This window comes from Macaca mulatta, chromosome 5 (assembly GCF_049350105.2).
Source record: "Macaca mulatta isolate MMU2019108-1 chromosome 5, T2T-MMU8v2.0, whole genome shotgun sequence".
Classification (NCBI taxonomy): domain Eukaryota; kingdom Metazoa; phylum Chordata; class Mammalia; order Primates; family Cercopithecidae; genus Macaca; species Macaca mulatta.
The window spans coordinates 124836358-124860308 of NC_133410.1; positions in this window are offsets into that span (position 1 = coordinate 124836358).

The following is a 23951-nucleotide window of genomic DNA, read 5'->3' on the forward strand; positions in this document are numbered from 1 at the left end:
CAGTGTAAAAGCTTTCCTATTTCTCCATATCCTCTCATCATCAGTTGTTTCCTGGCTTCTTAATAATCATCATTCTAACTGGCATGAGATGGTATCTCCTTGTGGTTTTGATTTGCATTTTTCTAATTTCCAGTGATGAGATGAGCTTTTTTTCATATGTTTGTTGGCCACATAAATGTCTTCTTTTGAGAATTGCCTGTTCACATCCTTTGCCCACTTTCTGATAGGCTAGAACGTCCAATACTATGTTGAATAGGACTGGTGGTAGATGGCATCCTTGTCTTGTACCAGTTTTCAAAGGGAATGCTTCCAGCTTTTGCCCATTCAGTATGATATTCGCTGTGGGTTTGTCATAAACAGCTCTTATTATTTTGAGATATGTTCCATCAATATGTAGTTTATTGAGAGTTTTTAGCATGAAGGGCTGTTGAATTTTGTCAAAGGGCTTTTCTGCATCTATTAAGGTAATCGTGATTTTTGTCATTGGTTCTGTTTATGTGATGGATTATGCTTATTCATTTGCGTATGTTGAACCAGCCTTGCATCCCAGGGATGAAGTTGACTTGATCGTGGTGGATAAGCTTTTTGATGTGCTGCTGGATTTGGTTTGCCAGTATTTTATTGAGGATTTTTGCATCAATGTTCATCAGGAATATTGGTCTGAACTTTTCTTTTTTTTGTTGTGTCTCTTCCAGGTTTTGGTATCAGGATGACGCTGGCCTCATAAAGTGAGTTAGGAAGGAGTCCCTCTTTTTCTATTGTTTGGAGTAGTTTCAGAAGAAATGGTACCAACTCCTCTTTGTACCCTCTGGTAGAATTCAGCTGTGAATCCACCTGGTCCTGGACTTTTTTTGGTTGGTAGGCTATTAATTACTACCTCTATTTCAGAACTTGTTACTGGTCTATTCAAGGATTCTACTTCTTCCTGGTTTAGTCTTGGAGGGGGAGTATGTGTCCAGGAATTTACCCATTTCTTCTCGATTTTCTCATTTATTTGAGTAGAGGTGTTTATATTATTCCCCGATGGTAGTTTGTATTTCTGTGGGATCAGTGGTGATATCTCCTTTATCATTTTAAATGTTTCTGTTTGATTCTCCTCTATTTTCTTCTTTATTAGTCTGACTAGTGGTCTATCTATCTTGTTAATCTTTTCAACAAACCAGATCCTGGATTATTAATCTTTTGAAGGGTTTTTCATGTGTCTATCTCCTTCTGCTCTAACCTTAGTTATATTTTGTCTTCTGTCAGCGTTTGAATTTGTTTGCTCTTGCTATCAATTCTTTTATGTGATGTTAGGGTGTGGATTTCAGATCTTTCCCACTTTCTGATGTGGGTTTTGAGTACTATAAATTTCCCTCTAAACACTGCTTTAGTTGTGTCCCAGAGATTGTCGTATGTTTCCTCTTTTTTCGCATTGAGTTCAAGCAATTTATTTATTTCTGACTTAATTTCGTTATTTTCCCGGTAGTCATTCAGGAGCAGATTGTTCTGTTTCCATGTAGTTGTGCAGTTTTGAGTGAGTTTCTTCATCCTGAGTTCTAATTTGATTACATTCTGGTTTTGGAGACTTGTTTGCTATGATTTACATTCTTTTGCATTTGTTGAGGAGTGTTTTATTTCCAATTATGTGGTTGATTTTAGAATAATTGCTGTGTCGTGCTGAGAAGAATGTATATTCTGTTGTTTTGGAGTGGAGACTTCCGTAGATGTCTATTACGTCTGCTTGGTCCAGAGCTCAGTTCAAGTCCTGAATATCCTTGTTAATTTTCTATCTCGTTGATCTGTCTAATATTGACAGTGGGATCTTAAAATCTACCACTATTATTGTGTGGGAGTCTAAGTCTCTTTGTAAGTCTTTAAGAACTTGTTTTATGAATCTGGGTGCTCCTGTATGGGTCATATATCTTTAGGATCACTCTTCTTGTTGCATTGATCCCTTTGCCATTATATAATGCCCGTCTTTATCTTTTTTGATGTTTGTTGGTTTAAAGTCAGCTTTATCAGAGACTAAGATTGCAACTCCTGCATTTTTTCCTTTCCATTTGCTTGGTAAATGTTTCTCCATCCCTTTATTTTGAGCCTATGTGTGTCTTTGCATGTGAGATGGGTCTCCTGAATACAGCACACCTATGGGTCTCCTGAATACAGCACACCGATGGTCTTGATTCTTTTTCCAATTTGTCAGTCTGTGTCTTTTAATTGGGGCATTTAGTCCATTTTCATTTAAGGTGAATACTGTTATGTGTGAATTTGATCCTGTCGTCATGATGCTACTTGATTATTTTGCACATTTAGTTGATGTAATTTCTTCATAGTGTTGTTAGTCTTTATATTTTGTTATGTTTTTGCAGCGGCTTGTATTGGCTTTCTTTTTCATATTTAGTGCTTCCTTCAGGAGCTGTTGTAAGGCAGGCTTGATATTGACAAAATCCCTCAGAATTGGCTTTTCTGTACAGGATTTTATGTCTTCTTCACTTTTGAAGCTTAGTTTGGCTGTATGTGATATTCTGGGTTGAAAATTTTTGTCTTTAAGAATGTTGAGATCAGGCATGGTGGCTCACACCTGTAATCCCAGCACTTTGGGAGGCCAAGGCGGGCAGATCACGAGGTCAGGAGATTGAGACCATCCTGGCTAACATGGTGAAACCCTGTCTCTACTAAAAAAATATGAAAAAATTTAGCTGGGTATGGTGGTGGGCACTTGTAGTCCCAGCTACTTGGGAGGCTGAGACAGGAGAATGGCATGAACCCAGGAGGCAGAGCTTGCTGTGAGCCAATATCACGCCGCTGCACTCCAACCTGGGTGACAGAGCAAGACTCTGTCTCAAAAAAAAAAAAAAAAAAAAAAAAAGGTTGAATATTGGTCCCCACTCTCTTCTGGCTTGTAGGGTTTCTGCAGAAAGATGTGCTGTTAGTCTGTTGGGCTTCCCTTTGTAGGTAACCTGACCTTTCTCTCTGGCTGCCCTTAATATTTTTTCCTTCGTTTCAACCTTGGGAGATTCTGGCAATTATGTGTCTTGGGGTTGGCCTTCTGAAGGAATATCTTAGTGGTGTTCTCTGTATTTCCTGAATTTGAATGTTGGCCTGTCTTGCTAGGTTGGAGAAGTTCTCCTGGATAATATCCTGAAGTGTGCTTTCCAACTTGGTTCCACTCTCCCCATCACTCTCAGGCACCAATCAATAGTAGATTTGGTCTTTTCACATAGTTCCATATTTCTTGGAGGCTTTGTTGGTTCCTTTTTTTCTTTTTTCTCTAATCTTCATGCTTTATTTTCTTAAGTTGATCTTCAATCTCTGATATCCTTTCTTTGGCTTGATCGATTTAACTATTAATACTTGTGTATGCTTCACAAAGTTCTCATGCTGTGCTTTTCAGCTTCATCAGGTCATTTATGTTCTTCTCTAAACTGGTTATTCTAGTTAGCAGTTCCCGTAACATTTTATCAAGATTCTTAGCTTCCTTGCATTTGGTTAGAACTGATCCTTTAGCTCAGAGGAGTTTGTTATTACTCACCTTCTGAAGCCTGCTTCTCTTAATTTATCAAACTCATTCTCCATACAGTTTTGTGCCCTTGCTGGGGAGGAGCTGCAATCATTTGGAGAAGAGACCTTCTGGTTTTAGGAATTTTCAGCATTTTTGTGCTGGTTTTTCCTCATCTTTGTGGATTCATCTAACTTTGATCTCTGATGCTGATGACCTTTGGATGGGTTCTTTTGTGGCATCCTTTTTGTTGATGTTGATGTTATTGCTTTCTGTTTGTTAGTTTTCCTTCTAACAGTCAGGTCCATCTTCCGCAGGTCTGCTGGAGTTTGCTGGAGATCCACTGGAGGTCCGACTCTGTTTGCCTGGGTATCACCAGTGGAGGCTGCAGAACAGCAAAGATTGCTGCCTCCTCATTCCTCTGGAAGCTTCATGCCAAAAGGGCACCTACCTGATGCTAGCCAGAGCTCTCCTGTATGAGGTGTCTGTTGACCATTCCTGGGAGGTGTCTGCCAGTCAGGAGGCACGGGCGTCAGGGACCCGCTTGAGGAGGCAGTCTGTCCCTTAGCAAAGCTTGAGTGCTGTGCTGGAAGACCTGCTGGTCTCTTCAGAGCCAGCAGGCAGGAACATTTAAGTCTGCTGAAACTGGGTCCACAGCTGCCCCTTCCCTTAAATGCTCTATCCCAGGGAGATGGGAGTTTTATCTATAAGCTCCTGACTGGGGCTGCTGCCTTTCTTTCAGAGATGCCCTGCCCAGTGAGGAGGATTCTAGAGAGGCTGTCTGGCCACAGCAGCTTTGCCCTGCTGAGGTGAGTTTCACCCAGTTCAAACTTCCCGGCGGCTTCCTTAACACCGTCAGTAGAAGACTGCCTACTCAAGTCTCAGTAACGGTGGCTGGCCCTCCCGCTACGAAGTTTGATCATCCCAGGTCGACTAGACTGATGTGCTGGCAGCGAGAATTTCAAGTCAGTGGTGATTAGCTTGCTGGGCTCTGTGGGAGTGGAACCCACTGAATGAGACCCCTTGGCTCCCTAGCTTCAACCCGTTTTCCAGGACAGTGAATGGTTCTGTCTCACTGGGGTGTCAGGCATCACTGGGGTGAGGAAAAACAACAACAACAACAAAAACAAAAACTCCAGCAGCTAGCTTGGTGTTTGTCCAAACAGACACCCAGTTTTGTGCTTGAAACCCAGGGCTCTGGTGGTGTAGACACGCGAAGGAATCTCCTGCTCTGCGGGTTGCAAAAACCATGAGAAAAGGGTAGTATCTGGGCCAGATAGCATAGTCCCTTGGGGCTTCCCTTGGCTTGGAGAGGAAGATTCCTGGCCTCTTACACTTCCCAGGTGAAGCAACCCCCCACCCTGTTTCTACTCGCTCTCTGTGGGCTGCACCTACTGTCTAACCCACAGAGATGAACAGGTACTTAAGTTGGAAATGCAGAAGTCACCCACCTTCTGCATTGGTCTGACTGGGAGCTGCAGGCTGCAGCTATTCTTATTTGACCATCTTGCCAGATCCCCCTATTATGTTAATTTCTTACGGAAAATATTATAGCTGTAGTCTGGCAATCGCAACTTACTTTTTGGTTTGAGGATACCTATTTATGGAACAAACACTGGTGTTTACATGCTGTACACACAGAAAAACAGAAATGAGTATTAAGTGAGAAACATGCATGCATCTGAGAACAGACTATTACTCTATGTTGAAATGTATCTGGGTGGGAAAATATGACCTGGTTCAATTCATTCTTATTCATAAATCCTATGGAAAACTTTCTAATTACATGATTGGCCAATCTTAGTTTATACACATTCAAAACAAAAAATCTGATTTATTCACAGGCACGAATAACTGATGAAAGTTACAGTAGGGTCATTGGTCTAGGTCCTAATGTGCTGTCTGGAGACAACAGAAGTACATACTTCTCCCTCCAACCAACATATTATCTGATATTTTATGAGTTAACATTTAAACATTTAAACTCCATGTCATTTCTCTTTAAGTTACTAGCATTGAAAGTATTTTCAAACATCATTTCTATCTATTACTGTTATTTGGTATTTATAATAATAAAAATGTTTGTAAAGAAATGCGCATACTTTAAATAAATGAATTTAGATATATAATAAACAAAATTATCTAATGAGTGATAACTCTCTTTCAAGTTCTTCACATAAATATTGAGGAATAAATAAAACAAATAAAATAAAAATCCTAATAATTGCTTAATCTGAGTGATGGCCTTATGATGTGTTATTGAACTGTTATATTTTTAATATGTTAGAAAAATATTTTCTATTTATTTAAAGACAGATCGCATTGGAAAGAATGATACATTCCAAATATTACCATGTCATTAAAGATAAATTTTCTAAAATTGGACAAATAAATATTATCAGAATATCATAATTTGGTTACTACAAAATTTTAACATTTTTCTTACTATAGGGCTCAGAAAATCATACAGAATATTTCAGATGTGTAAGTGATTTACGGGTGAGGCAGGTCATTTCTGTATTTCCAACTGAGGTACCCGATTCAACTCACTGGGACTGGTTAGACAATGGGTACAGCCAACAGAGAGTGAGCAGAAGCAGGGTGGGGCATCACCTCACCTGGGAAGTGTAAGGGGCCAGGGACCTCCCTCTCCTAGCCAAGAGAAGCCATGAGAGACTGTGCTGTCCCGCCCAGATACTATGCTTTTCCCATGGTTTGTCCAACCTTACCCGTCAAATGGGCCTGACTAGAGACATGTTACTATTAGTTCCCTGTTCTTTATCTGTATTCTTATTAAAACAATCTAAACCTATCAGCAGTTTTTGACACATTCTTCATGCTAGTAGTTCATGTTAAACACAGAACAATTATTTTATCTAAAATGACAGATAGATAAATAAATAGATAGATAGATAGATGGATAGATAGATAGATACCAATATACAGTCTGTTGGTAAACTCCTTAGTTTTCTTTTCCACAGAGAACATTTAATTAAATAATGATGCTTTCTTTGTGTAAGGTAGTTGTTTCTCTCTAAATCCCATATGTTTTCTTTTTGCTGCAGTCTACTTCTCCAGCCTATAAAGATTACTTTAGATATTAATGCTCTCATCAAAATAATTTATTGCTGTTCCTGGCTTGTTTTGATCTGAAAATCTGGTGTATATTACTTCTGTGGTTACGCAGAAGTTTTGTATATGGAAGTATAATGTTTGCTAAATTCTATTTAAATTTAATTCATTACTGTTACTGGTAGGCTTAATTTTAAAAATAAAATAAAAATAATAAAATCACTGTAAACAAAGACCTAATCAAGGCAAAAAATGTCGTCTAAATTGCAATGGCTTATTAAACATTATTCCTTCAAAATATAGTGCACTATTTTTGACATAAGCAATTATAAATAACTACACATAAAGCACCCAGACTCTCACTACACGTGTGATATAATATAATGTTATTAACATATTGTAATTACATTCAAAACTTTTCTTTGTGTTTTCTATACTCTGCGCCACGTTTGGTTCCTATAATTTTCTTGAATTTATTTGTAGTTTTACTACCCATTAGTGTGTACATACGTTTATATACACATATATATAATACATATGTGTATGTATATGAGTACCTTTTCATGTTTTAGTGTTCATGCTTATTTATAATGTGTATGTTCTCCTCCAGCCTGTTTTTTTGAAAATATTATTATTCAAGTATTTCCTATGTATATTATTAAATATAATGACAATGGCCCCCTCTTGCCAAGAAGATTGACTACTATTCTTACTGAGCCTCTGTTCTATAGGCAAAAAAACCAATGTCCCACCATGTTTCTTTAAGAAGATCAAGCAATGGCTTAGTAGAAAGTTGATAATTGTATCTTTTCCACCCTGGAAATAACATTTCATCCTAATTGTATTTAGCATGTGTTCCAGTTATAAATTAGACATTACTGCTCACAGTGTTTCACCCAGCATCACTATCAGAGGCTTTCAGAAATCTCATTTACAGAGGTGAACTCCTGATAATATGCTTAAGTTGTAATGATCTACTTTATGGCAAATGTAATGTTGCAGTGGGTACTTTATCATGGGTTGAGCTGGTTCAAGTACATACTGTAGCATTTGGTAGTTTGTTTCCTGAAAGAACATTGGGATAGCCTCTTGAAAAATGAAGCAGAAGCACAAGTTTAGAGACTGTATTCAGTGAGACTGGAGCACTCTCCTTCATGACCTAGTATATCCTTTAAATGAATGGACATAGTATAATTCTGTGATCCCAAACAGATAGAGTAGATGGGCCTGGGAATAAGAGATTGAAGTAAGAGCGACTCTGATTACAGAAAGTGAATCAATCCAAGCGACCTACTTGAAAAATTAGTTTCCACAATCTTAGTTCTTGTGAATGTAAAATTCCTGCTTGTCAGAGGTTGGAGTGTTAGAAGAAGAACTGGAAGAAAGACCAGAAAGAAAAGGCCTATTCCAATCAGAGAGAATAGCAAGTGTAAAGTTGTGATGTGTCCAGAGCAGTGTAAGCAGGACAGAGAATATCAATAGTTCATTGCACTATTCTCACAGGTGCAAACACACAATGCAAAAGACAAAATGTTTATTTTCTTCCTGACTGCTATAAAAGTAATCATTTTTTTTTCTTGTTTTCTTCTAAACTCCTGTGATTATGTTCTCCAAATCAACTCTTCATCTTTATAGTTTTTACCAACAAGGTTTCTAAGACTCACTGTAGTCATATTATTTGCAATAAAACCAGTGACTGTATGCCATGTCTAAACTATTTGAATTACACAGAGTTATATACTGTGAATCATCCACTCCTTGAAATTCTTCTTTAGTTTCAATGATAGAATGATTTGATTATTCTCCTTCTACACAATGAAAGGAGCAATGTGGTTAGGAAGAAATAGCACTGGGCAGATTTATCACTGTACAACTGACCAGTCTCATTGCTGTGAGTTTTGGTTCTATCATGCATATTAACCATTCACTGAATGGTTTGTCTTAACCACATGCTGATCTAAGTTTGCACATAATCTTGTCTAATGTGACCTTTAACTTTCCTCCTAAAAGTAACTATCTTTCACCAATTAAACATTTCTCCTCTTGTAATAGGTTTTTCAGTATTTTTGAGTGAATTCATCATTATTAGCTATAGTATTCCCTGCTATCATTTCAGCCTGAAGTCTACAGAATTAAATAACTTTTATAAATCATTGATTTCTTCTGATTTTTCTCTTATGTATAAAATTTTACCCTATTATTTAATTTGTTAAAGCCAGTCATCGCTTCTGGCCTTCATAATCTAGTATAGTATGACTTTACTATATTTCAGCAATGCTATTTTCCAGTATTCCTCAGGCACCTAAAAAAGCTTCAGTTAGATTCATTTTCACCAAGAGTAATCCCAAGATTGTATTCATTCTTTTCAGAGTTTCTGTTTTTGATTGACAGCCAATGTTTTTCTATTCCAAAAGCCTTTTTCACTTAGTAAAAGTCATTCATTTTTCTTCTCTGAAGTATGTCATATTTAAAAATCATGTTATTTTATTTTTATAGGACTTATTATTTTCTTGCCATCTAATCGCTAAGTCAATATTCATATGTATACATGTGTTTCTGCATGTATGTCTGTACATATATACATGTGTGTCTGCATGGGTGTGTTTTCTTCTTTTGCGTCTGTCACAAACCTTAGAAATGCTGAGTGCACAATACATACTTAGACAAAGAAAATGTTTTTGATTAATTGTTTTTTCACTCTAGACCTCCCTTAGTTGAAAGGGATAGAAATAATTGGTTTTATGTATTCATTCTTCAGGCTCACATTAAAAAATATTTATTGCGGGAGTATTTGTACTAATGATCACATGCTCTGGAGTCACAAAGCCTAGTTTGGAAACTTTGTGGCTTATTAACTGGGTGACCTTAAACAAGTTACCTTTTCTGAGTCTTCATTATCTTGTCCTTATTACACAACTCATAGACCTTAGAGGGGAATAATAATGATGATGATCATCATCATTACCATCATCAATACTAGAAATAGTGATTGCACTAACTGTGTGCCAGAAACAGTACTAAGAATGTTCCAAGATAAGGAACATATACATGAATTTTAATAAACTCAATAATCTATAGAAGCCTAAAATTTGGAATAACATAATAAGAAATTTATAAAGCTATGCTTTTAGCTCACAATTGGTATTCCATCAGAATTCTTAGAAATTAGTAGATCAAAAAATACTTATAGTATGCAGAATCCGGCCGGGCTTGCAATCCCAGCACTTTGGGAAGCCAAGGCGGGCAGGTCATGAGGTCAGGAGACTGAGATCATCCTGGCTAACACGGTGAAACCCCGTCTCTACTAAAACTACAAAAAATCAGCCAGGTGTGGTGGCGGGTGCCTGTAGTACCAGCTACTCCGGAGGCTGAAGCAGGAGAATGGTATGAACCAGGTAGGCGGAGCTTGCAGTGAGCCAAGATTAGGCCACTGCACTCCAGTCTGGGAAAAAGAGCGAGACTCCGTCTCAAAAAAAAAAAAAAATGCAGAATCCATTCCTTATTAAGAACTATAGAAGTGGATCAGAAATAATACATTGGACAGTGAAACTGGGTACTCATAATGCATAATTCTAATAATCTAATAAAGGATATTATAGAACAATATAATAAAGATCTTATTATATGTAGAAAACTAGATAGAGGATTTTTTTCAGTAAGAATTTATAAAGTACATTTATTTCCCAGGCTTCGAAATAATTCCTGAAAAAGAATGTGCAAATTTATTTGAAGATATTATGTTTATAAAAAGTTGACTATAGGACTTTAATAACAAAGTAAGCCAATAAGAAAGCATAAAACAGTGTGCTCACAATTAATGGTTAAATACAGAATATGCAGTAGCAATTCACTCTGAATCACTATTCAGATGCTGAATATCTTCTTAAACTGGATGTGCCTTTGGTACCCCACTTAGAGTATATTCATTGCTTCATCACTTTTCATCCCTCAGGATGACATGGAACATGAGGAAAAAAGAAAAAAACAAAATAATCTAGTGATACCTAAAGGTTTCTGATGGAAAAACATTTGAAAAATAATTTTACAGTAAGCAACAAGTTACTATAAATTTGTATGTCACAGATAATTTTGAAAATTTATAAATATTGAGAAAGTCTGGCCTTCTTGATATTTTAGGAGGAGTATATTGGCCAGACCTTCTTATTAAGTACATTGGTCAGAAATTCTAGATTTGCAATATTTAAAATTGCCAGCAACAGTGTACAAATTCATGGCAACTCCAAGAATAAAAATAAAGCGATCTAATTAAGAATTTACCTACTGTGTTTTATATAGTCTCAAAAATATATATTGAAGTCCTTTACAGGGAAAACTACAAACTGCTATTGAAGAAAAGCTATATGGTGAAGTATATACATATTGCAATGATGCCAATAATCTTCAAACTGTTTATTGATTCAATTAAATTCAGGTCAAAATCTCAGCATACTTTTGACAAATTGAAGTGATTATATTATGGAAAGGTGAAGAGTCAAGGTTAATCAATAAAAAGAAGAAAATGAATGTGAAGTTCTCAAATTATTATTTATTTGATGTAATTATAAAACTACAGTAACTTGGTCAATGTCACATCAGCCATAACATTGAAAACCTAAAAATAAACCCCTCACCATTTTATGTAAGATCCAAAGGTACAGACATATATCGTTCATTATTTGTAACTAAGTAGATAAACATCAGTATCAATATAATTTTAGGTATGTTAAAGAAGGTATAAAATGTCAAAGAAAAGAACAGTGAATCAGAATTAAAATGTTGAACAGTGAAACTAAATACTCTTGTTGTATGCGTCCAGTAGTCTAGCATTGGTCTTTACAGAATGTTAAAAAAAAAAAAAAAAAAAAAAAAATCTTATTGTTCAAACAAACTTGCACCTCAATATTTTTAATGGTACTGTTTAGAATATCCCAAACGTCCATCAACAGATAAGCAAATAAACAAAATATGGTATAGATACATATTTATTTATTTGAACAGTGAATTATTATTAAGCAATAAAAAATAAAATACGGATACATGATACAACATGAATGAGTTTTGAAAACATGTTAAAGTGAAAGAAGTATCACAAAAGACTATATACCATATGATTCCTTTCATATTAAAGATCAGACTAGGGCAATTCACAGAGACAGACAATAAATTAGTGGTTGATTGTGACTGGTAGTGAATGAGGGTGAAATATCGGATTGATAAGTAAAGAATACTTGGTAGTTTAAGTAATTTAACTGCTTAAACTGACAAGACAGTCGTGTGCAAATATGCTAAAAACTAATGAATTGTAGAATTTAAATAAATGAATTTTATGGTATTTGAAATATATTTCAATAAAGCTGCTTTAAATTGGCAGACGTTATTCACATAGAAAAGCTGCATACATATTGTTACTAAAAATAGAATATTCATGCCATATATGCATATTTAATAAAAGTATATCAAATTTATGTTATTCTCCAAAATATAAAATTTCAGAATAAAAGACATTAGAATTCATAATAGAACAAAGAATTACTTCCATTGTTGCCTTGATTAATTGGTAGATTTTAACAAGTAGTTTTTGACATAGTACATTTTTCTTTTATTCATTCTACAATGGTAAAATGAAAGGTAGAGATTATTTCTATCTTGGGAAAAGATTAATAAGTAGTCAATTACAATCAAAGCATTGTAATTGCTTTGATTACAATGCAAAAGTAAGTAATAAAAGGAAAGTAATAAAATGAAAGACATTAACATTACAACATCAAATCTTGAACATAAGATTTGGTATTTTATAATCGAAATTTCAGGCAATTACAAATTCTGATTTTTTTGTGTGTGAAAATTAACAACAAATACTCTTAGTTCAGGACGTTATTAAAGTTCCACCTAAGTAACACATGTTTCTTTTCTGCATTAAAGTTTGTAATCATGATAACAATCACAATAACAATAATAATTTAAATATTGATATTTTACCAGTGAAAAATAAATTTACTATTTTCTTGGGATATACTAGTTAGCAGATCAGGATTTTGCATTAGATTTTTTTTATTTTTTACTTTTTGAGACAAAGTTCCACTTTTTTTGCCCAAGTTGGAATGCAATGGTGCAATCTCCACTCACTGCAACCTACACCTCCCGTGTTCAAGCGATTCTCCTGCCTCAGCCTCCTGAGTAGCTGGGATTACAAGTGCATGCCACCACGTATGACTAGTTTTTGGTTTTTAGTAGAGACAGGGTTTCACCATGTTGGCCAGTCTGGTCTCGAACTCCTGACCTCAGATGATCCACCCACCTCGGCCTCCCAAAGTGCTGGGATTACAGGCATGAACCACACCACACCTGGCCAGCTTTAGAATTTAGAATTTGGTTCAATCCAGTTGAATTATGTGTCTCTGCTCATAAGGAAGGTAGGAGCTATATATGCAGATGTGATGATTAAAACCTTGAATTAACTAAAATACCTAAACATTTCCTGGAAAATAATGAAAAGAAATAAGAAAAGATCAGCACTTTGTCTATTTCTTAGACTTGTTGAGCAGAAGAGTCTGTATAGGTGACAGAAAGAGGACTTTAAAAAAATGTATAAAATGAACTTGAAGAGTGTGATAATATGCAATGAAACTTATAATAAAGGGACATAAAAATAAAAAGTAGTCAAAAATTGAGAAGATATTTTAGCCTTGATGTCCTTACCCTTAGAATAAGATATCTTTCATTATACCTATCTAATCTATTTACTGGCTTATCTATTTACCTATGTATATATACACATTCATAAACTTTTTCAGTTGTATCATGTAAGTTCATATGGTCTTTCTGAAATAAAAAGGCAAAACCAACAGTAGAACATAATAAATGACTTTATGCTGTTTTTCTCTGAATGATGATATACATACATGACAAAATGTTGACTTATTTGTGCCACAAAATATGAGCAGAAATGTAACAAATAATTCACATGTTAAACAATAAAGAGAAAAACTAATGGAATATACCTAATTATTTACAAATTTTAAAATAGCTAAAGTGTTTCATTTGTTTCACAACATTATTATAGTCCTTTTTAATTTTCACAATTATAGTGTGTGTTGTATTTTATTTTTAATTTGCATTTTTCTGATGATTAATAATAGTAATTATATTTGCATGTGCTTTTTGGCCATTTAGATGTATGTGAAGTATATGTGTGAAGTGTGTAAATATTCTATGTATATGAGAACTGTGCAAATATTTCATTACTATTTAAGATCCTGTGGCTTTTCTTATGATTGACATGCGATAGTATAGGAAGGATAGCTAGCAGAAGGAAGTGAGGAAGCTTTTAAGAAGATAGAAATGTTGTGTAATTTCAATTGAATGCTTTATAAACAGTTTATCCTTTATTGATTACATACTAACAAATTTGGGAAAATACAAAAATTAGGTAAAGCTTTAAACATTAAAATTGCAGTATTTAGGGCAGTTGATACAGAAATAACATATCTTTATAATAGTAATTAACATCTCATTTTAACCTGAGCAGTACAATTATTTTAATATATACTGAATGGAAAAAGAAAATAAAGCATCTATATTGTTAAGCAACTTTTTGAGTCTGATTTACAATCAATGCAATTGGTTATTATATCCGATTATTCAACTAAATAACTTAATGCACTTTTGTTTTTGTTCCTCCCTTTAATTTTGTCCATGGCATGTATACGCAGTATCTTTAACTGTTTGAACCCCCTTATTAAATGTAGAAGAGTATCGAGAACTGGTATTCTAATATTTCTTTCATGAATCAGACTTATAAACAGGAATTTATATTTGAAAAGAGAGTAAAGCAATATCTAACAGATCAAGATATTTTAGTAGTGTGATTTATGAATATATGCTTTGATATCAGATGGTTCCACTCATAAATTCTTTGTCTACTTCTTATTATCATCTTTATGACTTTAGATTGTTTACATTCTCTCAGTTTCAGGTGTTTTTATCTGATAAATGGGATCAAACATTTATATTAATATAACAGTTATGAAGGTTGACATCAATTCAGTGCTTTAAAATTTATTACATGTCTCTGTATCTAGGAAATACTCCATAAACTGGAATTTTTAACGTAATATATTAACATTTCGTTTGCATCAAATTCAGAACAAAACAAAAATATAGCAAATATCCAACTACCCAGGAATCTACCACCTGGGAATCTACCACCTGGGAACTACCCAGGAATCTACCACCAACAACAAACATTGCAAGTTTACCAGAAAAGTAAGGTGAATTTTGCTTTGAAGAGAAGTTTACCTTTCAACGAAAATCTTCAAAGCCTTTTTCAGCTTTCTTAAAACTGAGGTACATCCATGACCAACTGAAATGTAGATGTTAAGAAATAAGCTTGAAAATTTTTACTTTGTAGTCAAAAGGTAATGTTAAAGGACAGAGGTTAGTAAGATTTTTATAAAACTATAAAGGATATTAAAATATTTGTGAGGCCTATATGAAAGTGTGTTCTAAACATTTACATGCGCACATGTGCAAACCTCCAGTAATTTATAACGTGGAAGAATAATGTGACTGTTTCAAGAAGCTTCCAAAACCAATTTAAATATTTATCTGAAATGAATCTAAATACCTCTTGAGATTAGCCTAATTCAGATTCTATTGTCTTATGGATAAAAATGAAGACACTATAAACTTGGTTTATAAGTAATATAATAATCAACTATAACCTTTGGTTTTCTATGTTATAGTAATAAAGATGTGAAGAATTTAGAATTTTCTAGAACAGAGAGAAAGATTGAGGAGGTGATAGTTTCCTTCGGTTAGAAATCATTGTATTTTTGCTGTAGAAATCATTCTTAAGTTCTTTGTAGTTAGAATGTATGTAGTTCCTGTCATTTATCTACTCCTTTATTATTAGCATACATTTTTATTGAGGCAAAATAAAATAATTCTTTCTGAGATAAACCAATTAGAAAATTAGATTCTTTTCATTTTGGTTACTTCTGTAGGCCTTTGTTTTGCAAACAGTGACTAAGTAACTAATAGGGCACACATTATTTTCATTGCTTAGAATAGCTGTAGATTTTGTATCTTATTATAGCATATTCACCCGGTTTTTCAGTTTCGATTTTTTGTATTTGTGCCCCAAAGATAAATGTGCTATGGTTTTATAGCAGACACATATCAGTTACTACCCCAAAATATAAATATATATGTCATATATATGTGTGTGGATAAAATTTAGTAACAACATTACTCATGTTGCATGTTAACTCATTATTAAGTGTGACTTCTTTTACTAAATTTACTCTTTTTTGCCTGATTTAGCAGAATAGTTTCGTTTTTTAAATTTCATATACACTTTCATTGCTTAAATTGTATTTATTCAATATATATTTTCTCCTTTTCTGTTTTATAAAGAATTGCTCAGATATAAATATTTTCAAAAAATTCTTCGTACCAACAGGTTAAAATATTTACAACTTGATATTTCTGGCAGTTTTATAAAATGTTAAAAATTGATTTTTTTTGTACTGAATAATTCATCAGATAAATGTGTCCTTTTATGATTCCCAACTAAATAAAACTCCAAGGAGTTTTATTATTTGGAAATTTAAGACGAAAGGATCTTTAGAGGTAATTATCAAAAGAGAAAACTTTTTAAAAAATAATATTATTAACGGAAAATATATTTGAAAGTTTACTAACTGCCAGGAACTGTTTAAGCACTTTATGTGTATATCGTATTTAAATTCTAATGCAACTTACAACCCTATGACGAAGTAAGTTTAATAAATTACATTTAAACAGAGAAAGAGAGACAGAAAGTAAGAGGTGGCAAGAGATTTATTTAAATTGCCCAATGCTACACAGCTACTAAGATGGCAAAACAAGAACTCAAAATCATGCGTTTTGATACCAGAGCTTGAGCTCACATTACTGAATTTACCTACTGCTCAAGACAAAAACAAATGAAAAGGAATTATATATTATCGACAATACTAATGGAACTTGGCAATTTTTTGCCCTTAATCAGACATTGGATCTTTTTTTTTTTTTTTTTTTGAGACAGTCTTGCTCTGTCGCCCAGGCTGGAGTGCAGCAGCGGGATCTCGGCTCACTGCAAGCTCCGCCTCCCGGGTTCACGCCATTCTCCTGCCTCAGCCTCCCGAGTAGCTGGAACTACCGGCGCCTGCCACCTTGCCCGGCTAGATTTTTGTATTTTTTAGTAGAGACGGGGTTTCACCGTGTTAGCCAGGATGGTCTCCATCTCCTGACCTCGTGACCCGCCCGTCTCGGCCTCCCAAAGTGCTGGGATTACAGGGGTGAGCCACCGCGCCCGGCTAGATCTATCTTTAAAGTTACAAAACTAACTAAAATGGCCTAAGTTTCACAATGGAAATTTAAACCACATATCAGAAACATACTTTACTGGGAGAGAGTATATGCTATTTTCTCTTGTTATGTGAAACATCCACTTGATAATCTGTAAGCAACCATTTTTAAGATGCTCAGAAATGCATATAAATTTGTAAAATGAGCATAAACTATTAGAATTATTACTGCTGTGTTATATCTGAAGTCAAAAGTAAGTATTCCTGGTCAGTGCCCCATAGAACCTCAAAATGTACGTATTGTCTTTATCATTTTAATCAATACTTGCAATGATATTTTTCTGCCTTTAGAAATAGAATAATTGTATGCACTTATTAATAAAGGGATTTTAAAGTTGAGTCTTTTGGTGCCACCTTCTGGCATAAATTATTGCATAAAGTATTTTAAATTATAAAAAAGGACTAATGGTTAAATAAGTTAAATTAGATGGTTTTATGCCTAAGAAAAGAAATTTCTACTTTGGGGTAATTTACTTGCACTGAAGTCAGTATAGAGAAGGAAGATTTGAAACTGACTTCAACCATGCAAAGACAATATTCAAAAACCAGTATAATTTTTAGCATGTAATAACTGTAAATAGAAAAAAGAAAAAAAAGAAGAAGAAACAAATAGGAAACGGTAGTGACATTAAACAAACTTTATTAATCTATTAATTTTATTAACTGGATATTGGCAGGAAAGTTAACTGGTTTTTTTGGTTTTGGTTTTGTTTTTTTTCCTGAGCAACTAAATATGGAACTCAACACCTTTAATTGTTATTTGAACCAATTGCATTTGATTCACAACTTTAGTTTTTACAAACTATTTCATACTCAGGTTATTTTGATTCATTAGTATTTTATTTATTGCAAAGTTTAATACTGTGCTATTGTATTTACCACACATTGAACTGATAAAAATAGAAAAACAATTTCTAGAAGTAAAAGTGGGGTAAGAAAATTCTATATAATCATGACCTATTTTTTCAGTAATCCACTAAATATTGAAATATTTATTAACCTGTCAATCAAACTCTGTCTAATTTCACTGAGATTATATTTCAAAATTATTTAAAGTCTCCCTTCCTTCAGAAGAAACAAAGTGTGTAAAAACATACACACACGTATATGTGTAAAAACTCTCAATTATCTACATATATATGTTCCTTACCTAATAAACCATGTTTTGCCAGAGTTGCCAGGGGTGATATGAAAGTTGCTGAAATGTTAATTTGGTTGATATCAATTGAACAGAACTTAAATGTAGACCATGTTCTATTCCACTTTAAAGCAAGTAAAACAAACAAAGCAAGAGAGAATACAAAATTTTGTAAATTACTTTGAAATTATTTTCCATGAACTCAACATATCCTGAAAATGAACTTTGACATACCACCTGAAAATGAATTTTGACATACCACAATCACACAGTTTTTTCAATAACAAGCTATTTAAATAAGGAAACACCTTATTATTAGACTTTAGCCTGACTTAATTTCTCTTAATTACTTAATTATATGAAATATATCCAGCTGTTTTGAACAGTTTATGTAATAATATGCTACAAACATAAGTGACTGGATATTTTTTTAAAAAGCATTTCACCAAGAGATTTCTGGAATTAACTTATTGTGTGACCTTCAGAAGTCCTTTAACTATTTTGAGGCTTTGTTTCTTCATCTATGAAATAAGGGGATTGGAGTCAATAACGCTTTACAGTCTTCTCAGCTCTTGATATTCTCTGAGCATATGCTTCTGCTAGCTAGGAGAATATCAACGTAATGGGACACTGTAATGTATTAATTTCTTTGCTCTGGTGGCTGAAGGAGAATCTCAGGAAAAACAAATAAGTAGAATGGACAAACTTGTTTTGTGTTGTTCGGGCCTCATTTGTCTTAAGGTATACTAATGGATTTTATGTTTCAGAGTATCAAAGAAGTTAACAGCACCCCTGAAGATTATCCTCAACCAAGCTTATATATAGTAAAAGCCATTGGCTCATTGACAATAATTCATCAAAGTATAGAAGAGGAAAAGATGTATTGAGAAGTATTGATGCTTTGAGTTTAATGAAGAAGTTCCCCAAGATGAAGAGAGATGAAATTTGAGAGTGGGGATGGATTTCCTGATTGACAGGGACCTGTTCAGTTGCAGTACCTATGGTAGGTTAGTAAAATGTGTGTGTGTGTGTGTGTGCGCGCGTGTGCACGCGCGTGCACAGGCGCACTTGAAGACAGGTGTGCTTGCATGTTGGAAGAGGAGGAAGAGATTGAAATGCTCACTAATGAGAATCTAGAGAAAATAAAAATACTCCTGCTGAATGCTGATACAGAAGAGTAGAGCTGTTCATCTTTCAGTGCTTTCGCAGACCGTGGTCAGTTGGGAGTACCAAAAGTAGCCATCATAATAGTTAGCTATAGAAAAAAACAGAAGCCATACTTTGTTGTTAGCCTTCTACCTAAAGGGAAGATGTTTTAATAAAGGCTTATTTTTTCAATTCCTTTACTCTAGTTATTGGGGGCTCATAATCAGATTTAAATTTAAGAAATCCCACACTTGTCTGTGGAATGTTTAGGTAAACGGGGCTTTGGACAGTGCTTCACATTCAACAGTGTTCTGTAGAACAATGACAATTTCTTTTATTCCTCTAACGGTAAGTTGTTTTAATTATATCTGACTTCTTTCAAGATATGTTCTTTTCTGGTTTTCTGCTATTTAAATATGATACACCTAGATGTAGAGGGTTTGGCATTAATTCTACTTGGTGTTCTCTGAGCTTCCTGGATATGCAGTTTGATTTCCATAATTAATTATTGATAATTATTATTATTCAAATAGATTTTTTGCTTCTTTTCCTTTCTGCTTCTGGTATTCTAATTATGCAAATGTTACACACTCATAATTTTTCTGTCTTCGACATTGTATTTTTTTTTTTTCATTTCAGTTTAGGAAATAGAAACAGTTAAGTTTCTATTGACATGCCTTTTCTTGGCCATATTATGTCAACTGATAAGTACATCAAAGGCATTCTTAAGTTCTGCTTCAGTGTTTCTGATTTCCAGCATTTGCTTTTGATTCTGTCTTAGAGATTCCATCTTTCTGCTTATATTATCTATCTATTCTGGCTTATTATTTGACTTTTCCATTTAGGCTTTTGACAGGAGTCAGTTTTTTTTACCTATCTTGTATGTTAATTACAACATCTGTGTCATATATGAGGTTAGTTACGATTAGTTCTTTGTCTTTTCAGAGGGTTTTTTTTGTTTGTTTGTTTGTTTTTGCCTTTTGGCATTTAATAAAATGTTTTTTTGAAAACCAAACATGGCAAATGAGCAAATGGAAGCAGGGTAAATAGGTCTTTATTATGAGGATTCATGTTAATCTGGATAGGATTTGTTCTGTAATTAACATTTATTTTGGTTACAGGTATTGGAGGCTTCAACGTCCTTCAGAATCCTTGTTTATGCCTTCACTCCTGACTTTGGGATTCCTTATATATGCTTATGAAAGGTGGAATGTGTCTTGCAGCTATTTCAAGTATAATCCACCATTATTATAGGGGTAGCATTCTATGATTTTATGATTAAATCTACATCTGTTAGTGGGCCAATTTCCCTGGGTTGTGACCTGCACAAGTATTCCTTAGCCTTTTTTTTTTTTTTTTTTTTTCCTGTAGGTGAGACAGAAAACGTAGAGAATGGTGGAGTGTTATTTCTGGTGGGATAAAGCTCCAGAACAATTTCAGAAGGTACCATGAACTTAAGTAAATATATGCCTGAAGTGGTAAAATATGGTAGCTTTGGATGATCCTGAGGTTTTTATATCCACAAATTTATACCTTATTTGCCATATCTGGATCTGCATTGACACTTATATTCATAACTGTACCTAAATATCCATATGTATATCCACATAGACACATATAAATAATGAATGCCATTGTTCTTAATTTTTAATTTTACATAAAATTGTAAGAGCTTGGTTTTGAATTCTCTGTTATGCCTGATCAAAATTGTCTATGTTCAGTAGTTTTAGAATTAGACTAGAGATGTAATAATTTGTGCAGATACATTAAACAAGATAGAATTGTAACAATCAATTTGAAAATAATTGGCATCTTTGCAATATTGATCTCCAATCATGAGAATGGAATATTTTTCATTTATATAGCTTTTCTTCAGTAGCGATTTGTAGTTTTCTATATAAAGGACTTGCATGTATAATATGCTTGAGACTACTTTAAATAATGTCATGTCTAAAGTAGATTTTGACAATTTTATTTTTATTCAAAAAAATAATTCTTACATTTATTTTTATAACAAAGTGGTATGCTATATGATTACCAATTTTCATGTTACATATTTTATGGTAAATTTAATGTAAAATTTTCATGTTATTGACTTAGAATATGCCCCTGAACATTGGATACACTAGATAGATAGATAGATAGATAGATAGATAGATAGATAGTTAGATAGATAGATAGATAGATAGATAAAACGTAATTCTTTCTTGTTCTACTAATACCCTGAACATCATATATATTATTGTTGATCAGTCCTATTCTATAAACTATAGAGGAAACAATGCAATATATTTTCCACATCAAATTAGAATAAATTTTGACTATTTGGTTCGAAGTTTTAACTTGGGTATATATTTAATTTTCTCAGTTTCAATTTTATGTTAGGCTTAAGAATGACTGTACCCTTTGTAGGAACATTTTGAAAACCAGAGACAAATATATTGAGGAACATAGAAGTTCTTCTATAGACATAGAAGAACATACTCAACAAATGGTAGTTATATTGTACAGAAAATAAGTATCATTGGTCTTTAATTTCTTGGATCAGTGCTGTCCAATAAAATGTTCTGTATTCTTCTATATTCCTTCATAGTATTTCTCAAACTTAATTAATGATATTACTGTAATGTTAGTCAATCAACCTGGCTGTAAATTCCACAGGAACGAGGGCCATCACCTCTGTGTTGTTCACCTCTGACCCTGCAGAGCTTGATATCTAGTAAGTGCTGAATTAATATTTATTAAATAAATAAATGAACTGGTATCAGAGTACTCATCATACTATATGTAATCACAAAAAAGAAAAAGTATAATTCTAAGAAGATTTTATTTAATTTATGTATTAATATTGGAACCACTACAATGTTATGACTGGATCAAAGATCACCTGAGAGCTAAGATGTTTATGGAGAATTTAACAATGAATTTTTAGGATAAGATTGTTAAGTTAGATATAAAATCGTCAGTGTTCAATAGGTCACATATTTTGGGGGCTGTTTCTTTTACTGGGCTTCAGAAACTATTTGTATTAGCTAAGAGCAAAAATTATAAAATTTCTTTACAAATTAATCTACAAATAACTTCTGGGATCTTTAGTCAATAGTTAGAAAGGACTAACTCTTTCTTCTAAACTATTCCTGGGAAGCCTTTGCCCCATGGGATACTGTAAAGGTGTTCTGTATATATTTTTGTTTCCTTCATAATTTTCAAATACATTTTTCCTTATAAGAATATTTGATCACATTAATATTGCTTTCATTCTAAACATTTAATGATTAATATATAACATTATGTCTCTGGCTACAAGCTGAGTCTCAAGAGCCATATAGGCCTGGGTACGAGACTGAGCGAATTAGGAAAAATGACTAACCTACTTATGCGTTAATGTTGTCATATGTAAGAGTAATGTGTTCTATATCCTAGAAATCCATCAAGGTTGGATGCATATAAAACTTTTAATAAATGGCAGCTACCATGTGTTCTTCAAATATTTATACTTAAAAATAATATATAATACAATTAATTGAGATTCCATGAATATTAACATCTGATAAAGCAATAGCACTAGGAAGAACACAGTTATATTTTGTATTTTTATAACATATGCTTTATAGGTTTAAATGGCTTATACTATTGGTTCCAAACTTCCTATACTACTAGAACTAGCAACACTATCATCACCAGCACCAAACACTCACACACGCACACACGCATGCACACACACATCTCTAAAATCCAACTTTCACTTTGAAAGTAAAAATAGGGCCTGCAGGTTAAACTTTTCAAAAATATTTTAATCAAAACCTGAGATGTGTTTAATGTGCCTCTTTATTACATGTTAATTGTATTGTGTCTACAACTTACTAAACATATTTTAAAATCAAGTGTTAAGTGCTTTTAAAATCCAACACATGAATTATTTTGTGGATGGGAAAGAGTAAACAGATGAAGCTATAGAAATAAACTTTCTTCATGTTAGCTTACAAAAGAAGATTGTTTCTGTTTGATTACATTACTAAAATTCTAAATATAGCTTTGTTATTTCTCTTTACGTTTTTTATGGCCTAAATAATTCTTAGTATGTTTTTTTTTTCTAGTAGAAGAGTGAAACATACTATGAATATAAAATACATTATATTCTAATATTTTTCCTCACATTTTTTCAAATTCTAGTAATGAATTTTGAATAAATAAGTCATGGATATTAAGCTGATTTCAATTTATGGTATGTAATAGTTATCTTTGCACTTTCCTTCAAGGAATTAGAAGAGAGGTATAATATAAATTAAATGAGCCAGATAAAATGCTTCTGTGAAAAAGTAACTGGTATAGGATAGGTTTTCTCAAGGTTTGTTGTGACAACAACTTGAAAAGGGTTGCCTGTGATGCTTGTTAACAATGCACATCCTGGCTCTGGATGAGTCAGACATTGTCTCTGGGATGTTAGCAGCTCCCCCAGGTAATACTTAGGCTGACTAAAAAGTTTTAAGTAACACTAGACAAGTAGGCATCTGTTTTAATAAAATAAAATATCTTTTTAATTTAACACAGATATAGGAAATCTACTTTTCCATTTATTGAGTCTTCAACAGATATTCATCTTAGCTCTTGCAAAAGTGAGTTAAGTGTGTGAACCCCGAAAATATGAGAGAGATCTCAGTTAATTTACCAAACGTCAAGTTTGAGGACATGTGTCCATCACACAACCTCAGGAGGTCCTGAT